The sequence below is a fragment of the Galeopterus variegatus genome, unplaced genomic scaffold, assembly GCF_000696425.1.
Source record: "Galeopterus variegatus unplaced genomic scaffold, G_variegatus-3.0.2 Scaffold6438, whole genome shotgun sequence".
NCBI classification, from domain to species: Eukaryota; Metazoa; Chordata; class Mammalia; order Dermoptera; family Cynocephalidae; genus Galeopterus; species Galeopterus variegatus.
Genome location: NW_007732549.1, coordinates 91,914 through 109,391, shown reverse-complemented (window position 1 = coordinate 109,391; position 17,478 = coordinate 91,914).

Sequence of the window (17,478 nt, the reverse complement as noted above, 5' to 3'; positions counted from 1 at the left end):
GCCCCAGATAAGAAGGTTTGATTTGATATGTCCTTTGATGTGGCACTGGGGGCCATGCAGAGGCCCAGGCCTGGGGCGGGACGGAGTCCCTGCCTATCTCCGCTTAGTCCAGGACTGTGAGAGCCAGAGCACCTCCAAAGGCTTGAGGTCCCACCTTCTCTTTGTAGGGGTGGGGATTGGTGATGGTGGATGGCATGCTGGTCAGGGGAGGAACGGAGGGTCAGAGAGGTGAATGACCCACATCCCAGGGCTTCAAAGAAATCTAGCCAAAATTGAAACTCGAGGCTGTGCCAACAAAGCTAGATATATAGAGAGAAGAACTCAAGAAGCAGAGCCGTCCAAGAGGATTTTCTGCAACATTGGAAGTATTTTACAATCTTGTCACAGGTGACTACTGAGCCCTTGAAATGTAGTGAGTGCAACTGAATTTGTTTTCTTATTTAATTTTAATACTTTAAATTTAAATAGCCACATGTGACTAGTGGCTACCATATTGAACAGGGCAATTCTAGGAGCAGCACTTTAAAGGAATGAAGTTGGAAAGCAAGAGTGAGCTCTGAAAAAATTGTAGAGAGTTCAGGTTACAAAAGTCAAGGTTCTGACCCAAAGGTACATATGAAAACCATCTGTAAAGCATCAGAAAAATAAAGCTGCCTGGATCCAGCCCAGGGCTACCCAATCAGAGTCCCTTTTGGTACACTCCTTTAAATGAGTGTGAGCAAATTCATTGGTAGGAGGGGGCAGGTCTGGGAAAGTGGGTTGCAAACAGATGATAAAAGGCCTTGCCTGTCAAACCGAAAACTTTGTACTCAATTTTATTGGGGGGAGTCATTAAAGAACGATGTGGTTAGGGCTTTAGGCAAGATCTGTGGCAGTGTAAGACAAGATGGAGGTGGAAGATTAGAGATACTGCAGAGCCGACTTTTAAAAAGATGCCTGGGCTGTTCATTTCTCTCTCAGACTATGAGTATGTTCGTTTCATTGGGAGCTGCCCATGCTCTTCCCTGGACTGAACATGGGTTCAAAATGTTCCTTAGCACATAGACTGCTACAAGCCTCCAGCTCCACTGATGAAATAGAGACGCAGCAGCCGTTTGCAATGTAGAGAAACAGCCTCTCTGAGATGTCCAGCTGGGGCCCATGGTGTCTGTAAAAGGGGGTGAATCACCACTGAGGGCAGGAATGATCGCTGGGCTTAGAGTGCACCCTCCCCTCCCTCTGGCTTCTGAGCTCCAATGAGCAATCTTAACAGCCACCACCAGGAACTAGGACACAGTGAGAACTGTCTTCCAGACCCAGCTGATGACTCACTGCATAGCCCTGATGTTGTTTCACAGTGGGGGAAGAGATGGCTTTTAAAAATTGAAAAGGAAAAATAAAATCCAATGTATGCTGAATTGAAGTTTAGAAATTGACAAAATGTCTTTTCCAGACAGCAAAGTTTCAAAGCATTGTTTCTTTTCTTCTAGTAGTACAGAGGAAAGTATACTGAGGGGTGAGAGACTGAGTACCCTTATTAGCTCCTGGGAGAGCAGAGGGCTGGGGTTTTAGGAACTGTTTTTGTCTAGTTGGTGGAGTTCATCTGTCTTCCTGAAGGACATGTTACCTCTGCCTGAGTGTTTTTCTCTAGCTCTGCTGTTGGCCCTTTAAGTATCAATGCTTCCTTTACATACCAGTAATGGTGTCACGTAGATGTCAGCGTGGAATTCCCTGCCCCTGGGAGATCTGGGAAGCTTGGCTCAAACCGCAGCTAGTTGAGCGCTCTCTTCATAGTTGCTGAAGACGCCCTGCTGCAGGCTTCCCTGTCTCCACCTGGGTTCAGGTTCGCAGGCTGAAGGCTTACGTTTGGCACTTACTGGTTCAGGCATCAAACCTAGCTTTTCACCTTTGGCCGGTGTTTGATGAGTTTGGTATCTCACAGAGCACGTGACCGCCCCCCCCCCCCCACCGTGTTTCCCTACTGCTTTCTGGAGTAAGGCCAAAGCCATCCTCTGTCTCTGTCAGAAGCGATCATCGTATCATTTTCGTCCCCAGAACTTTTGTCAGGTATTTTTCTAAACAGTTTCTTAGGAAGAATTCTCACACCAACTGTTAAGAAAACTAACACTTCCTACCCGCTGAAGTAATGATAACTGCCATTTATTGAGCACCTATGTTCTAGGCATTATGTAGAAGAACATTTTAAGAAGACTAAATAGGGCCAGTAGACTAGACCTCAAAGAGAAAAAAATGTAGCCATCTGAGATATAATCAGTACCTGACAAATGACTCATTTCAGCGGTGTCCACAGGTTTGGGCTCTTTTGTTTTCTAGGACGTCTAGCTATTGTTCTGAAAGGGATGTTTGTCTTACTGCTTAGCATGACTTATTTTTTATAATATTTTATGTTATAACTATGAATTAAGATATTATTATTGCAATGCTTAAGTCTTTGGCTGGGTTCCTTAGAAGCAGAGCCTGAGATAGGTATTCTGATGCATGTATTTTATTGTGGAGAGATCTAAGGGTTGGAGGTGGTTGGGGGTTGTGTCTGGACAGGGCAGAGGACGGACCTGAGCAGGGATGTGTTCTCAGTTGGAGACTAGTCCCAGCCCAATCCCACAGGTCACTCTGGGGCATGAGTCACACCACAGAAGTGGTTTTACTTCCAGTCAGCCAGTCATTGTCCAGGACTGCCCCAGGGGCAGAGGTGAGGCATCACTTCTTCGCTAAGGAGCTTCTTTGATCTCAAAGAAACTCTCTGGAAAAGGGGGTATCTGTGTGTTATTAGCAGCTGTTATGGGCTGACTTGTGTCCTCCTAAAATTCACATGTTTATAGTCCTAACCCCCAGTACTTCAGAATATGACTGTATTTGAAGGTCAGGCCTTTAAATAGGTGGCTAAGTTAAAGTAAGTTCGTTATGGTGGGCCCTCATCCAGTCTGGTTGATGCCCTTATAAGAAGAGGAGATTTGGACTTACAGAGAGACACCAGGGGAGAGTGTGCATAGAGGGACGACCCTGTGAAGAGACAGCAAGAGGAAGGCCAAGGAGAGAGGCTTCGGAGGAGTACCACCTGCCAGCACCCTGATCCCGACTTCCAGCCTCCAGAACTGAGAGAAATAAATGTCTGCTGTTTACGCCACCCAGTCTACGGTGTTTTGTTACGGCAGCCTTAGCTGACTAATATAGCAGTCAACACTCAGAGCAGCCAGAGGATGAGTGTGCCAATTATGTTTTGAAGCGTCGTAAGGGGGTTTGGGTGGGACATCAATGGTATCCACTACACCCACTTACAAATGAGGAAACTGACCCAGAAAAGGGAAGTAGCCAGCCTAAGGTCACATACCAATAAGCAATGGAGGCAGGATTTGATGCCCGTCCAACTGTACAGCTTGTCCTCTTAGTCACTACTTTGTCTCACCACCCCTTGGTGGAAAGCAGTCCATCTCCAAAGCAGCAGACATCACCAGTTAAATTGGGCTTCAAGTCCTTTTTTTTCTAATTTGTGCCTACCTTACACACGATGGAGCTCCTGGGGGAGACTGAGGCAGGTCAGCCCATGTAATGTCTGTGTCTGTGTGCCTTCACAAGGCATTGTTTTGTACTCTATTGTTTTGAGAATGCTGCAGCATATTTATCAAATGTTTCCTCTACATATGAGGAAATGACATTTTTATTTAAAACATTTTTATTAAAAAATGAATTTGGGCAATCTTTTTGATAGCCACAAATGTCATTTTTAGGAAAATAAGACATCCTTTGAGAACCATCTTGTCAGTATAATAGTAACTGTTCTCATTCTGAGCACTGCCATTCCCAATTTGTAATGGGAGAAGATGGTCTTTGGAGAGGATACATTGAGATATAACAATAAATTGCTTTGTTCATATTATTGCCTGTTAAAAGAATGAATTGAGGCAAATTGAATTCTACAAAGTTTAATTTAGTGAGAGAAAAAAAAAAGATTCATGAATTGGGCAGTCTTTCAAGTCAGCACAGATTAAAAAGGACTATGCCCTGAAAACTCATGGGCAGTTAGATTTATTGACAGGAAAAAGGAAAGGAGGTACAGAACAGTTGACTGCCTGCAGTTGGCTGAGATTCAGCTATTGTCACAGAAGCACACTTCTAAGTTAGGGTTTCAATTTGCCCATGTGCTTATGTGCCAAGTTACATTACAGTTCCTACGTAGGAACTCAAGAATGAGCATGGAGGCTTTCAGAGGCCAAAGCTTTTGAGTTTGATTTATTTAGCAAGACTTATAATAGGCTTAGTTTGGAATTTTGGGTTGGTATAATAAAGCAATTGCCCCCTTCAGAAAACTAGGAAAGAAAGGAAAAATAAAGGACATCTCTGGGTAGCTGCCCACTGCTGAGGGCTCCACCCACCTCCAGCTTGCCCCATGACAGCTAGAATAAAATCCGTCCTCTCTTTATGAAGAGATTTCCTCCCCATAGGGTAGATATACTGAGAACCACTTTTAGAAGTGTCTCTTGGATGCTGTACTTCCTGGGAAAAGGGGCAGAAAGCTGCAAGTGAGTCTGTTGGGTTTCTCAGGTCACAAGTCATTGGTCACCCAGCTCAGCTCACATTAATTGTGATACTATTATTAGATATGCAAAGGGAGGCAGGGTGATCTCGTGGCTGCAGCAGAGTCTGGGGCACATGGAGACAGCCGCAGTTTCACAGCATGTGTGTGCTCTCACACTCTGGGTCATCTTGACTGAGTCCTTGAACTTAGTGGGCCTGTGGGATGTAGCTGGGAATTTTAGTATGAAGACTTTTGTTTTGCTGTTCAAAGGTATGACTACATCTGAGATATAAGTTCAAAGTATGTAAGGAAAAGGAAAGGGGGTGGGGTTCTTAGGGACAAAATATGTATCTCCTTCCTCTCCTCCTCCCCCACATAGAAAGATTAGGAAATTTTTTGCGTGTGATTCTACATGGTAGTTTGAAAATCCTTATCTCTTAGAGATTTATGCATTCATTGATTCAACAAGAAGTTTTGAGCGTCTGCTTTCTGCCATGCCTTGGAAATACCATGAACAGGACTGGCATGTTACAGGGAACGCTCAGCTCCTGGCTGAGGCTCCCCAAAATTTGATATTGAACTCACAGATCTGGCTGCCTGCCTCCAGACAAAAAACAACTCAAAAGTCAAATGTTGGTGAAAATGGAAGTCAGCTTTTATTCAGGAATACTGGTGACTTGAGGAGGGATGTTAGGCTAACCTATCTCTCTGGTAAAACTGAAGGAGAATGGCCAAGACAAAAAACAACTCAAAAGTCAAATGTTGGTGAAAATGGAAGTCAGCTTTTATTCAGGAATCCTGGTGACTTGAGGAGAGATGTTAGGCTAACCTATCTCTCTGGTAAAACTGAAGGAGAATGGCCAGGCTAAAGCCATCTCAAAAGCTCAGGTTTACTGAGGGGTTTTTAAAGAGGGGGTTGAGGGAATGGAACGTGGGAAATGAAAAGCAGGAGGGAGGGGCACGTGAGCAGCGAGGACTTCATTCAAGGTCCCAGGTGCAAAGTCTCGCCAAGACTCCGTCTGGTTTCTGCTCCCATCTTTGCTGTTATCTCAGGGTCTGTAGTACGTGTGAATCTGTAGCTTCAGGCTGGCTAGAAAACAGCTTTACACTCATGTAAATGATGTCATCTTTCCCCGTAACCAAGGTTCAAAATATCAAATAAGCATGGGAGAAGAGGGAACTCAGAGAAATGAATGCCAAGAAAAAAACTGTCTTTCTAAAATTTGCCTATAGCCCATGCACTTTTAAGTCTCAACATGGCTTCAGGCTTGCTCACTCCAACAGGTATGACTCCTGCCCTCCTGGAGCTTACTATCTGCTGGGATATTAGTAGAAGTTATTTTTATTTAAGCAAACATTAAGTGCCAGTCATTGGGCTAAATTATTGGTTCTCAAACTTAAGTGTGCATCATGATCACCTAAAGGGCTTGTTAAACCATAGATTGCTGGATCTCTAACTCAGTTTCTGATTTAGTAGATCTAGGGGGCCTGAGAATTTGCATTACTAACAAGATCCCAAGTGATTCTGTCATTGCTTTTTTGGGGACCACCCTTTGAGAACCAATCTGCCAGCTTGTTACATGCATTCGCTCAAGGCATACCAATAATTAGAATCATTTAGGATGGTGGTGGGTGCACAGGCTGAGATATTCCTTCTAAATAAGTTTCTTTAAAGGAAATGGTTTTGCCCTTAAGCAAAATTTGTATTTTATGAGAACTGGCTCTTTTAAAAAAATTATTTAATGAATATCCTGATTATTTTAGAATTTTAAAGAGCTGCTGCAGTGATAGATGAATTATCAAGAAATTCCTCATTGACAATTGCACCTGTATGTTTTTTTCTCTTTGAAGGTCTTGTAAAACACAGCAGTAGTTCTCAGAGTGTGTTGGCAGACTAGCAGCATCATTAGAAATGCAAAATCTCAGACCCCAACCCACACCTACTGAATCAGAAATGCTGGGCATGGGGCCAGGAATCTGTTTAAACAAGCCCTTCAGGTGATTCTGATGCACACTCAAGTTTGAGCACATCTGAGACAGAAGGTAGTGAGAAATGGGCTGAGTCTGAGGGCCCGTGGCATTCAATACTCACAGCTCCTTTAAGACAATTTTCCAGGATGACTAAGCTTCAATTTTTCTATCTTATCCAATATCTGAAAAATATTGAACACAAGTCTACCCCTTGTGTCCAATATCTTTCAGAGTTATAGGGAAGATAATCATGACTTTTATCTTTAAACTGGTTTTACTAGGAAAGATGAAAATTCCTAGCTAACCATAAAATAGCACAAATTCAGTGAAAAAAATATAGGATTCAGGTGAATTGCTTTCTATTCTCATCCCCACCATACAAACAGCTGTATGACCTTTGGTTGGTTTCTAGCCTGTCTGAGCCTCACTTTTTTTTAACTACAAAATGGGTATAAAAATGTCATCCTGGCTGAAAAGTTGTTGCAGACCATACAAACAGCTGTATGACCTTTGGTTGGTTTCTAGCCTGTCTGAGCCTCACTTTTTTTAAACTACAAAATGGGTATAAAAATGTCATCCTGGCTGAAAAGTTGTTGCAATAATCAAATGGAATAATGGATATGAATGTGCTTTTATAACCATAAAGTGCTGTGCAAATATAAAGACTGTAACTTTGAGCTGCTCAACTCTTAGCTTTGTTCTTCTACATCAATGAAATGGGGACAGTCCCTTACAAATCCATAGAGATTGTAAGGGAGAGAATTTGAGCTCTTCTAAAGTAAAATTAATTTCTTCTGTTCATTTTTGTGTTTAACATACAAAGGTTGGAGGATGTAGAGATATTACAGAATTAAATATTTTATTACTGTGCTTCCATATATATGAGAGTAGTTTTATTTGAACTAGTCGTGTCCTAGAGCAGTGGTTCTCAAAGTGTTGCCCCTAGACCAGCAGTATCAGTGTCACCTGGGAACTTATGAGCAAAGCAAATTCTCCTGTACTACCCCGGACCTACTGACTCAGCAACTCTGGGGGTGGGACCCAGCAATCTGTGTTTTAACAAGCCCTGCAGGTGATTCTGATGTTCACCCAAGTCTTAGAGGAAGGGATTTATTTGGGTCTTAATTGAAAAGTTTGCCAAAGGCCACCCCATTTCTGGGGCAGGGTGATTGCTTTTCCTTTTGCCAGCATGGATTTGCAAGATCTGTGTCCAAGCTGAGGCAGCCCTTATTGGATTCCTTCATACACACACTCTATCACTGCCCGGCCAGTGTAGAAGAGATCTGGAATGCCACTCCAGTGCATCTGTTACAAGGCTGACTTCAGGGTGTGAGGAAATTAAAGCTATTTATCACAGACCATTTTCCCCTTAGTGACAGGAGAAATGATCCTTAGCCTAACAAGGCTTCAAATTGGTGCATGTATGAAAAAAAAAAACACAGATTGAACAGACATACATTTCTTTTGACTTTTCCTTTTGAAAATGAGCACTTTTCTGAGCAGCACTAAGGTAGTGGTGCTTATTTAAATACTAAAGATGGATTCGTCCCACTCTGTTTCAGGACTCAGGCATATGTGGCAGAATGGCATCTTCCCCCCTGACCATTTCTTTCCTTTCTCCCCTTCCTGGGAGGGAATCCTAGGTAAGAGAGGGAAAGGAACTAAGGCTCTCTGTGCACAATGAACCATGTTATGGAAAGAGAGGCTTAGCATTTTAGCCAGAGAAAGGTTTGTCTGTATTGTAGAGATATGACCTGGTCTACTGCCTGCTTTTGTAAATAAAGTTTTACATAGACACGTTCATTTATGTATTATCTGTCTGTTTTTACATTACAAAGGCAGAGTTGGGTAGTTGTGACAGAGGTCATGTAACCTGCAAAGCCTAAAATTTTTACTATCTAGCCCTTTATAGAACATGTTTGTCAACCCCCATTGTAGAGGTTTCCTCTGAGCTGCTTGAAGGGACTCTAGATGGAACCAGTGGACAGGAAAGAAAATGGGAGAATAGAGTGGTAAAATGCCCAACGGTCCCTGTGGAGTTCAGCAGAAAGGAAACCAGAGGTGTGATTCCTTATTGCCCATTTAAATTGGATTCTGCATGGATTCTGAGTAGTGATTCTATTTAAAATAAACATTTTAAACTTGGTATATATTTGCAATTGTCTAATATTTATATTACTCCCTGATGTTAGGCATTACAGGCAAAAGTACAGAATGTTTGCCTTATTATTTCCAGTAGTAACTAACATTTATTGAATACATACTATGTGCATAGTGCCTTGCATCCATTATGCTATTTAATGTTTACAACAATCCTATGAGATGGATACTATCACCCCCATTTTACAGATGAGAAAACTGAAATGCAAAAAGTTTAAATAATGCCCAATGTTACAAAGCTGTTGTTGAAACCTTGATTTAAATGCAGGTCTTTTTGATGCCAAAGCCAGCATTCTAAACCAGTGTTTTCAAGCTTTGGGTTATGTCAGTTTAGTGAGTTGCAACCAGCATTAAAAAAAAAAAAATGCATAGAATGAAAAACACTAAAGCTTGTCACATGATGCACAAAACTTTGTTTCAACTCTAGAAATGTTTATGTGCATACACATATGTAGGCATATTTTTGTGCACTGTGCAACAATGTACATATTTCTTACCATGTAATAGTCAAATTTGAAAGCAAAGGGGTGGAGAAGGAGGAATGAAGACAGAGAAAAAGGGAGAGCAAGAGAGGGAAAATATGAATGAGTAAATGAACAAACAATTGTTAAAGAGACAGAGAGACTTGTTGGGTGGGGGAGAGAATGGACAAGTCTGTGAAAGAGATTCCAGGAGAGGTGGAGGGGGAGGAGGGGAAAGAGAAGGTCTTACAGAAGTCATTTGGTTCTGTCCACCATCCTGCTCAGCAAGCATATGCCCCAACTTGATGGCAAAACTGGAGACCTCAGTGGGTTTTAGTTTTCGTATATTTCTCATGCTGTGATCCTTTTGTCATTCTGAGTGTGACTCAAATAAAGATTTTTTTGTAAAACTTGTCTCCTACATACAAATCATCTACCTCATCTGGTTCCAACTGAAAATCAGTGATCTGAAGGGAAAACAGGCTGTGTTAAAATTATTGAGAAAAAGTTTGAGAGCTCCAGTATGCCCTTTCCTAAGGAATGGTCAAAGGCAGTTTTGAATATATGTAATTTTTGTCTTTCGAGCTGACTAATTTTGATTCTACTGTATAGCCTCTTATGTTTTAGTGGGAAATCATATATGACAAACAGATTTTAAAGTCTTCTATTGCCAGAAAATTTTACATCCATTAGATATTTTACTTTCAAAAGATTCTGCAGTTGGTTACTGAAAAGCCCATTTTTATAGATGTGGAAATTGAGTGAACATTTGTATGAAGCTTTCTTATATACAGATGCTTTCATAAGAATTGTATTATTGAATATTCATTCTAGCCTACTAGATTACACTTATGTCAATTTTACTGAAGAACCTGGAGCTCAGTAAGTTTGCCTCTTGTCCAGATTCTCATCTATGAGGTAGTAGAGCTAGATTAAAATGTTGATTCTCTGAACCCAAACTCCATATTTTCCCCATTAGACAGAAAATAGCAATGGTGGGTTCAAAAATAATGCTGCCTGTTACAATTTAGAAGAATAATTTTGTTGATAAGTCAGAGTGTGGTGCAAAGTCTAAAATGCCCACTGTCTTACTGTGGTAGAGCATCATTATGTAATTTTCTCCTCTTTCTACCCAAGGATATTTTTCTATTTCTAGGCCACCATTAGCAAATTAGAGGTTATATTGCCATGCTTTATTGTGGTCCACTCTTGGCCTTTCTTCGATGAGGATTGTTATAAACACCAACTTTATTTTAGTTACTAATAATGTTGCATCAGGTAACTTGGGTAGACACTTACTGGCATCAACTTAAGTAGGTATTCTTTTTTTTTATATAATAAATGCTGGAAGTAGGTGTGAGTAAATAGGGCCCACCAGAGTGAACTCCATCTCAAAAGTCTTCACAGCCTGTTAGAAAAGAATTGTGATGTTTTACCCTACTTTACAAAATGCAATTGCTAAATATCCTATCCATCTTGTCTGGTCTAACCAGTAACATTTTCTTTAAAAAATAAATAGCCAAGAAGGATGCTGACATAGTTTTACTCCAACTGCCTCTGCTCAAAACTTTGTGTGTTGTGTAATAAAGCCCTTTAGCCAGGGCATCTTGTCCTACGTTTGCTGTTTAATTCCCTCATTTTTAATAAGGATTCATGCCTCCAAATGTAAAGACTTCAAAGCAGATCATTTCCTGATCAGACTCTACCAGAGAGTGTAAAGGAGGTCTTTTAACCTGAAGTGATGGCTGGGGGACTAGGGTTTGTTATAATGTATCCATGTAATTAGTCTTGATTTCTGAGGCCCGGGGGCAGGTAGGGCCCCGTGGAATTCTGAAAATCTGATCTGGACCAGGTGGATGAGGGAAGGGCTGGCGTACACAGTATTTATGGGGGACAGGTAAGGGAGGATATGTACTACATTGTTTGCATGGTGAGGAGCACCTCATGTACAGCTATGGAGTGAATAGTGCAAGTGTCTCTTTAGCATGGAGAATGGGATTTTAAAATATACTTTTCTGCCTGGTAATCAGATTCTTGAGTCATATATACAAATTTAATGCAAATACAAATTTGTAAAGACCGACTTAGTTCTGAGGATGACACACAGAGATCCTGGGCATAGGGTGTGAACTTTCTAGCTACTTCCAGCCTCTGAGTGCCGGTACTTACATATAGTGCTGAGGTCTCTCTGAGTATAAGCCCTTGTAATAGATCGCCTTAACTAGGGCAAGACTAAGTTCTGTCTGGGCCACAGGCCAAGAAAAGCCCTGTCATGTGCTTTCTCTGTTGGGTGTCTTCAGGAGAGGGAAAAATCAAGAGTTATGTGAGGAGAAAGAAGATGACTTTGGGCAATTCATGCACATATACCTCATTTTTTTATTTGGCCATAACTGGTAGCACTTCTAAGTCTATACTTCCATGAGGTACAGAAGCTTTTTATTAACTGGGAACCATTCAGCTCCTAAAATAAAAGCCAATCAGGGGCACCTAAATCAATAGAAACTTAATTTGGGGAGGTAGTTTTTGGAGTGGAGAGAAGGATTCATACAACCACTTTAATAATACATCATAATATTCAATAAATAAAAGCAATTAAGAAATGATCTCAAGTTTTATATAAGAGAAAGAGAGAGACAAAAAGAGAGTAGGGTATGGGTATTGGGCCAAGCAAAGAAAGGGGTGAGAGAAAGAGGAGAAAGCGAGAGAGAGGACAAGAGAGAATTTCAGAGACAAAGACATGAGGAGAGAAACAAATAAATGTTGAGAAAGATACAGAGCAAAAGGGGGGCAGGATTCAGAATGCCAAAATAAAAATTTCCTTATGTCATTTTCCCATTTTTTCCAATGGGCGTTGGAAAAAAACAGCACCTTCTACCACAAATTGAAAACATACTTTCCATTTGCTTCTGAGCCACTGTCATAAACAGCTGAAACAAATATTATTACAATATTACAGACACTCATTCTGTGCCTATGGTTGCAAAACACATGATGTGCAAAAGGCATACCCAATTTTTGCTCAAAGCATCAAGTGGTACAATTTTTGCTAGTAAATATTATCACTTGAGATGTTTTTTAGTAAAATTAAACTAACTCAGAAAACCTCTTGAGTAAAATATATGGCAAACACCACCCAGGTCTTAGAACTTTGACAGCCCCAGAAGCCCTATCTGTGGCATAGTTGTTAGAACATAGGATTGGGAACAAACTGCCTGTATCTGAGGCTAGAGCAGCTCGCGTGACCTTGTGCAAATTACTAAATGTCTTTGTGCCTCAGATTTCTAATCTGTGAAATGGGAGAATAATGGTTCCTACCTTGTAGAGTGGTTTTGAGGATTAAATGAAGTAATTAATATAAGGTACTTAGAATAGTACCCAGAATTTAATAAAATACTTAATAATGGGGTATTAGCTATTATTATTGAAGTTACCTAGCCATACTGCAGCCTTTTTATGATACTGCCAAAACTCTTTAAAGTGAGATTTTACAACTATACTATATTTTTAAAATTCCCTTCCTTTTATGTCTTAAGGCAGACGATAAATGTAAAGGCAGAAATTTTGCTCTCTGGGCTGTGTATCTATCTCATGTTATATGGCAGACTGTGATTGATTTTAAATAATCTACTGGGACAAAATGTTATAGCCTCCCACATATATGATGGTATTTTATCTCACAAAACCCTGTTAGGTAGTTATTCTTATCCCTGTTTTACAGATGAGAAAACAGTTTCTGAGAGAGAAGTAACTTGCCCATGGTCACACAGCTAGGGAAGGGTTGTAACCATGCTACAGGCCCAGGTGTGTCACATTCGCAAGCCAGTGCTTTTTCTACTACAGAAGGTATATTGACCTAGCATGGACTTGGCATAATAGAAATAGGAGTGGAAATCACAGCAGAGTAATTTGTATTAGAGACAGGTAATTACAGCTCTGCGTGTGTGTGTGTGTGTGTGTGTGTCTGTGTGTGTTTATGTGTTTCTAGTAATTTAATATAGTTTCTTTCTCCCCAAAGTGGTAGGTGTGGGGTTGTGATGGGTGTTGAATCTTCTCTTTTGAGTGGTTTTATTAGCAACACACAAATTACAGCACAAAACTCAGTGCTGAGAGCCCAGTCACTGCTGACTGTGAACTGGGTGGGACTTGCAACCATCTCTGGGATTGGCCTCTTTTCCCTTCTCCTTAGTCTTGCCCTTGACCCTTGAGTGTGCCAGGGTCTCCTTTGGTGGTCATCATACGCATGACTTTTATGTTAGTAATCAGATCAAAGTTGGTTCTCCTTCCTTCAGATGGGGCCAAAGTCACATAGTTATTATTATGATGACAGGAGTGCTTTCAAAAAGGAAAGCAGCCATGGGCTTCATTGCAATCGATCGCTGAGCCTTTTGTACCACCTATGGCAATCTTTTCAGCACCAGCACCTCCTAAGAATGGTTTTATTAAGCACCTAATTGCTTTTGATTGCCAGTTGTTTCTCTGCTGTGATAAGCAGAACATCAATAACACCATTATCACAAGCCATTATCATATTGTTGATAGCTCCTCATAGCTCCTCTGTGAAGTCTGTGGTCATCAAATTGGAACCAGCTTTTTAGATCTCAGAAGAATAGAGTTTATAGCTGTCATCATAACAGGGCTCTCCACAGCATTTGTGGAACCTGTCACTGAAAAGTGTTTCGTGTGCTCTAATGGACATGTCTAGGGCTGCAGGCCAACAGGTGTTTTCACAGACTCCTCTTTCTCTTACAGCCTTGACCATCATTCCCCCTCTAAGACTAATCAATGGCCCAGGTGCACCAGTAGTGCACATACCAGGTAGACAATAATGACTGAACACAGAACTCCTTTGGGAAAGGCTTTGTTTCATGAATGTGGCTTTCACTAAAGCTTACTTTAAGAAGGCTCTTCAGGACCATAGTGTTTGTTCGCATTAAAATGAAGGGCTGCAGAAGCCCATTTTTCCAGCTAAGTCTGAAGTTCTCAATACCTTTCCCCCAAATCCTCCAGTGGTTTTGAAATCCTCTCTGTGCAGTGAAGCATTAGGAAAAGCAGAGATGATCTTCTGCTTGGACGCTGCCACGTGGGCAGAGAACTGGGTACAGCGTAGGCAAGGCCTGAGATTCTCGTGCACTCTTGGGTCAGCATGTTGTGAGGATAGTTGCCTCTAAGAGTTTCTTCTGTTAGTGGAGTCATTAGTTTAATCTGATTATAATTATAACAGTAACAGCTAACATTCCTAGAACCTTCATTCTATGCTCAGTACTTTATATGCTGTGTCAGCTTAGGTTCTCTGGGAAGCAGATGACAAGACAGAATTAGAAATGAAAGGGAAATGCCTGTGAAGTAGAGGGGGTAGGGGGAGAGCCCCAAACCATGCTGACACCTTTGAGGGCAAGGAAGGAAGGATTGGATTTGATAGGATAAGATTGGATCATCAGACTAAAGTGCTGTTCTGAAAAAGTTTTGGCCAGGCCGACTGGCTGTCCAGGTCAAAGACCGTCTGTTGCAGGAGTCCTGCACTGGGCAGGAATGGCCTGGATCTCACATCCCCATCATGCTTGCATTGGCTGGGAGCTGCCTGGGAAGAGCATGGCCTTGGCGTAAACCCTGCGATGGATCCTGAAGGTGCCACAGCAGGGACTGTCAGCTCACTAGGCTCCATGCAGCAGGCTCTCTCCTGAAGGCAGTCGTAAGTGGCATACTTCATGGCTGGCACAGCTGCATTGCTTCATTTAATTCTTGCAACAACTCTTTGATGCAGGTATTCTAGATGACCTGCATCAAACTGGAATTTAACTGGCTGGAATTCAAATAAGAAAGAGGGAGAGGATGAAGGATAAGGTGAGGGTGGGAGAAAGGAGGGGAGCATGAGTTAAGGATCTCAGGCAATTTTGCTCTACACTTCAATCATTGAAAGCCCCAGAGTGAGAATGGGCTGAGAGCTATAAATCCAGAGTCCCCCTGTTGCATTTTGGTTCCTGTGTGTCTCTCAGATTGTGAGATTCTTGTTGCTTTGAATTATTGCCCTCGACTTATAGTATTTAAAGATATGTCTTTAATACAATGTAGTTCCTAAGTGCAAGTCAACTTTCTCATTTGGTGCTCAAAAACAAAACAAAAAACCCAGAAGTGAAGGTTATTTTGTATATAATTCATTATTGTGTTAAATGCTGACTTTAAAACCCGGGTCGCTTTAAAGATGGAACTGTTGTGATATCCTAACTTGATACTAGAGGAAACTGAGGCTTAGAGAGATGAAGTAATTTATCCAAAGCCATGCAGCTAATAAGTAGCAGAGCTGGACTATCTGACTCTATTTTTAGCTACGCTTCATACAGCCTTTCCTCTGCACAACAATTATAATCCCTCCTCCTCCACTGATGATAAACACATTAGGTGCAAGGGAATAGCTGAGGGACCGTTGCTTTTTCTGGTATTCTAGCAAGACCTGTCTTACTAGACAGAATTCCTGAGCTATGTACAAGTCAAAATATATACCAGTTTTAGGAAAAGGAATGAGCTATAAAAATTAAAACAAAAAAGAGCCCACCTCTCTTATCTGTTATGGGATACAGATTTATCTCCACTTACTGTGTTTTTTTAATTTTTTTATTTTATTTTTATTATTATTTTTTTTTATAAAAGGTCCCAAAACTCTTGAGTCCAAAAGTGGGACTTGGGACTGATTTATCTGTTGTTTTACATGATCTGATCTAATTAATTTAACCTCACACAGGGGAGGAAACACATTTTGTCTCAAATTGACCTCAGAGGTCATCAGTTCTTAGCAGTAGCCTGCCCTGCTGTTGCAGGCTGTTGAATCATTTCTCCTGTGTCCCAGGCCATAAAGCAGCCAGCTGTGCTAAAGCATAGAGGATACTACCAATTTGGCATGTCTTCCTTCCAGTGATGGGCCTTCTGCAGACTCAGTGTGTGTTGCTTGAAGGAGTGACTTCTATGTGACAATTTCTACCCCTGCCCCCATTCCAGCTGTCACTTCTATCTTGGGTCTTCTATCTTCCCTCTCTCCTATTTCTTGTCCAGGATAAAGCACAGCTCATTGCTGGTCAAACTGGGACCAGCCAAACCTTGCTGTGGAACACAGCACAGTGAGCTTTGTAGAAGGCCCAGTCCCTAAATCTTTTCAGTTAGATCCACTGTTGTGTTTAGGACCACACCTATACTTTTTGCCCCAATACTAAAGCATGGAGGGGAAACAGCGAGGCACTAGGGTGGCTAAAGACAAGGCAAAACTGAGCAGGAGTGTCTTTTTTCAGAGCGGGGGTGGTCAGGCCACCAGCCCTTCTGCCTCCCTGTTGGTAGATAAGCAGAGATCCACAGGCAGATGGGGGAGCAAGGGGCAATGTCCTGCACTGTGAGATGGCCTGTGCCCTGCTGTGCTGCTCCGGAGCTGTAGGGTGAGAGTGGCAGGGTAGCCCATGCTGACTTTTACGGAGCTGATTGGACTAGTTGGAATGGTACCTTTGGGGCTTTTATCACCAATAACCTTCTCCTCACACCAAACACCAATCCCTGTCTCCCCAGCTATCATCAGAGCTGAGGTGCCCTGACCACAGGTGAGTTGGAATGGTACCTTTGGGGCTTTTATCACCAATAACCTTCTCCTCACACCAAACACCAACCCCTGTCTCCCCAGCTATCATCAGAGCTGAGGTGCCCTGACCACAGGTACACAAAAAAGTCTGCAAAACATGAAAATCCTCCCAAACAGTCCTTGCAACATAAAAATATAAATGTCCATCCCACTATTTTTTGATTCAATTATTCACAGAAATTTAGTTTAATATTTTTATTATTTTATTCACTTGAAAAGGGGGAGTGAATACAATTTCATGGTATCCGGCCCAGGAGGAAAAGGGCGTGACACACCTGGGACACTGTTAGAGGTGCTGTCCTTCCTACATAACCTGCTAATCTGGAAGCACATGTGTCCAACTCATACCTGGGAAAACAACAGTCATGGTTAATAAACCAGAGAACTACTGTGCAGCATTCTGGTGCTGTGCTGAGCCCTTTACGTGCCCCCTCCCATTTCATCCTCACAGGCACTTTATGGGGTTAACATCTTTCATCCCATTTTAACAATGAGAAACTGTGAAGCAGAGAGAACAGCTATCAGCCTAGGTGACCCAGTCCAATGACATAGCTGGGATTCATACCAGCAAATATTCATGGTGTCAACTAATAGACATTTGGGATAAGTATAGAAGTTAATGTAGAAGCTAACACAGGAAAAGAAAAGGAGGTGCTGGGGACCCAAGGGACATCTCCAAAATATGTGAAAATGGACTATGATCTGATGACTTAAAATCATATTTGAGACACAGGGACAGGTTTTCCATTTACTCTGTG